Source organism: Triticum urartu, chromosome 7 (genome assembly GCF_003073215.2).
Source record: "Triticum urartu cultivar G1812 chromosome 7, Tu2.1, whole genome shotgun sequence".
NCBI lineage: Eukaryota > Viridiplantae > Streptophyta > Magnoliopsida > Poales > Poaceae > Triticum > Triticum urartu.
In genome coordinates, this window is record NC_053028.1 from 39,175,071 (window position 1) to 39,178,440 (window position 3,370).

Here is a 3,370-nt window from a genome sequence, read left to right on the forward strand (position 1 = left end):
GCCTCTAGAGAAACTTAGTTTTCAATATTAAAGCTATAACTGAACATTTGCTATGGCGAATTGAAACAAATATGCATGATTGGGTTTGAAGCCTGCAAGGGTAGGTTTTACTCAATTTCTTAAAGCCACGAATTGCTGGTACAAATTATGTTCGAATGCTAGATATCTAAATACAGTACAGGGAATGAACTGTTCCAGAAATTGAATATGTCAGGAGTAGTGCTAAGGGAAGGAGGCAGATATTTACCACTTTCCAGGGTTCATCACTGTTGGAGTGCCAACCGAGCCATGCCTTGGCCTAAAGCTGCTGCCGAGTCTGACCCAGCAGTGCCCTGGCCGGAGTCTCCAGCCAGTGTCGCGCCCTGGCCTGAGCCCGCTGCAGCCGAGCCACCGCCACCTGCAGAAGCTGCGCCATCGCCACCCTCAACCGCGCACTCACCCGTCCCCTCCGCAGCCGCAGCCGCGCCCTGGCCCAAGCCCACCGCAGCCCCGCCGTTGCCATCGGTTACCAACGCTGGATCCACAGCCGCGCCAAGGCCTAACCCGTCCGTCGTGCCCTGGCCGTCTTCCACGGCGGTCTTCATCCGCTGCACCGCCTCCATCCATAGCACTAAGCCGCCGCCGCTATGGTTCGTAGCCGCGCTAGGGTTGGGGAGAAAGGGGATGAGAAGAGAGAGGCCGGTTCGGCCATTGTTTTTCCTTTTTCTAATGTTTATTATAAACAGGGGCAATTTCGTCCAACTGCAAAGAACTGACATTGGTCAATGCAGATTTTAACGGTGTCTCCTAACAGAACTGACGGAAGTGTTAGAAAGGGCAAGAAATTTACACTTGGTGTTATATAAGGAAGAAATTTCTTTGAAGTGTTAAATAGGGAACCAACATTTAAAACAGTGTTATATAAGGAATTTTCTCAATAACTATTTGGATCACGGAGCCCTATATAGGAGCAGCGAAGGTGTTCCCGAACTCATAAAAAGAAAAAAAGAAATCCCACCCCCGAACCCATGTTCCCCACCTCTCCATCGCTCTCTCCCTGATCCCCGTCGCCGCCATCCCCGCTGTCGCGCGCCTCCTCCCTCATAGCTCCTCTCCCCACGGTTGGCGGGCCTCCTCCCCACGGCCGGCGTGCCTCCCCCCTCCACCCCCGGTCGGCGCGGATCCTCTCACGTAGTCGGGCCGAGGGGGCAGGAGCTGCTGCCGCCCCCGCCGGCATCGTCGTCCTACGAGGCGTGGGACCTCTCCGACAACGAGGCGGCGCCGGCCACGTCCTGGGCCACCCTGCCCAACAGGGCACTGTTGTGCCGCCCGCCGCCGCTCGATGTCGGGAGGTGCACCTGCATCATTGTCAGGGAGAAGGCCACCGGGGCCAGAGGCGTCGCGCTCTACTCGCTCTACACCAACGTGAGCTAATCCCCGTCCTCCCCCTTCTCTTTCTCGGCTTCAAACTTTCAAAATCCGGGGAAGAGTAGTGTGATTAGTTGCTGAGATTGGTGTCATAAGGATTCGTGTGTGCCCATCTCTCTGTTGTGCGATTGCAAGAGGGGAAGAGGCGGCAGGAGCGGAAGCTGGCGGTGGCCCGGCACCGGAGGAGAGGGAGGTCGGAGTTCATCATGGCACAGAAACAGGACGGTGTCTTCTGCAGCTCCGACAAGAACTTCCTCGGAACTATGCGTGCCAATCTTGTTGGATCCAAGTACCAGATTTGGGGCCAGGTACATGATGTTCCCCTTCGTGATTCCTGATGTCGCTCTCCTGGATTCCGGACTGATTTACCATGGTATACATGAACCAATGATGAGTGTTAATGGTCGCCGATGTAGGGGAACCGGGTCGATGAGCTTAAGAGCCGGTCCAAGCGGCTTCTTGGCGTTATCGCGTAAGATTCAATCTCCGTGCGTGACATGTCCATGAATTGTATGGATTTCTTGACCAATTTTTTATTTCTGCAGGTTTGCCCCTACTATTACTACGCTCATGGGGAGTTTCAGAAGCATGAGGGCATGGATCCCCAAGAACCAGTCCATGCAGGTGAGGACCAACAGTTCTGCTTAGGTAAATCCATTTGCAACACTGGGAGATTCATTAGTGAACTTGAATGGATTCGTTTAAACCAAGGATGCATATGGTCTTTAGTTGTGGAATGTTGCTGCAGATTCAGCACGTCAGTGGGCTTCCAAAGGATTGGCGGGAGAAGAGGAGCAGAGCTGACCAACTCTGCTCAAGATCACCTTTCTACAACAATGTAAGCAGCTTCCCTTAAGAAACTTATTGAGCCTTCGGATCGACGTATCGGGAATTGGGAGCTAAGCTTTGAGATGTAATTGTTTCACCAGTACCTATAAGGCAATGTGTCTGTTTTCTGCATTTGCAATAGATGACGAAGCACTACGAACTAGATTTCAGAGAGAGGGTTGGGAGGATGGATACAAGGTGCAGACATCAATGAAGAACTTCCAGATGACTTTGGAGGTAAAATTCTGCTTCGACCAGATCCCGCCGCTGCGGCCAGTGCCCCGACCTGATCCTGACGCCCAGCACTCTCCCGCATCCCATGGCCTGCGTGCCTCCAACCATGGCCACTGCCTTCCCCACCCACGAGAGCCACCAACCCCCCACCGACTGGGATGGCCATGGAGGATACTGCGACCATCCAGCGGCCGCCGTGCCATCCAGCTGCAGTTCAGAGCCGCCAATAGCTGCAGGTCACACCCATACCCAACAGCGCCGCTGGCGCAAAGGTCTTCATGCTTGTACCGGTGCTTGGGGGTGCGTCGGAGCACTACTGCCCACCTTGGCAGCTGCATAATTGATTCACCTAGTTTTAACAAGTACGTATTGTGTTTCAGTGACTGATCTCTACCCGTTTCACATCAAGCATGTATTTTGTCTTGTAGATGCCGGTGAGGCCAAAAGTGCCGGTGGGGATCAAAGGAGGAAGCAACAAAAGAAGTAGCCACGCGATCCAGTACAACAAGCTGCAGGCAGTGCAACATTTTTGTGCACTTCAGTTCAGCTTCTACTCGCGTGCCATGCTGCCACTACCCTGGTGGCGCAACCCGCCTCTCCCTGTTAATTACTGTGTGCGAGAGCAATGCAGGTGTTGCCCCTGCACACGCAGCCTCAACACGCGTTGTATATTTTAGTAACAGTTTCATGATGTTGTAGATAGGTGGCATTTGTGCCCGTGGGTGTTTGTGATTATTCCTAAATGGGGATATCTCGTTTCATATTTCTGTTGCTTACCACATGGGTGTGTAGTGTGTGCTGATGCATGCGACACAACCACTGCCTGGCAGCACACGCATGCCACCAAACATCCTAGTAGTATCTTTTTTAGGTCAAATGTGTGTACTACAACATGTTCAGT

General features: G+C 52.9%; 1 pseudogene; it reads left to right on the forward strand.

Moving 5' to 3' along the window:
• Nucleotides 1–288: 288 nt before the first annotated feature.
• Nucleotides 289–3,146, forward strand: LOC125518276 (annotated as a pseudogene).
• Nucleotides 3,147–3,370: the final 224 nt, after the last annotated feature.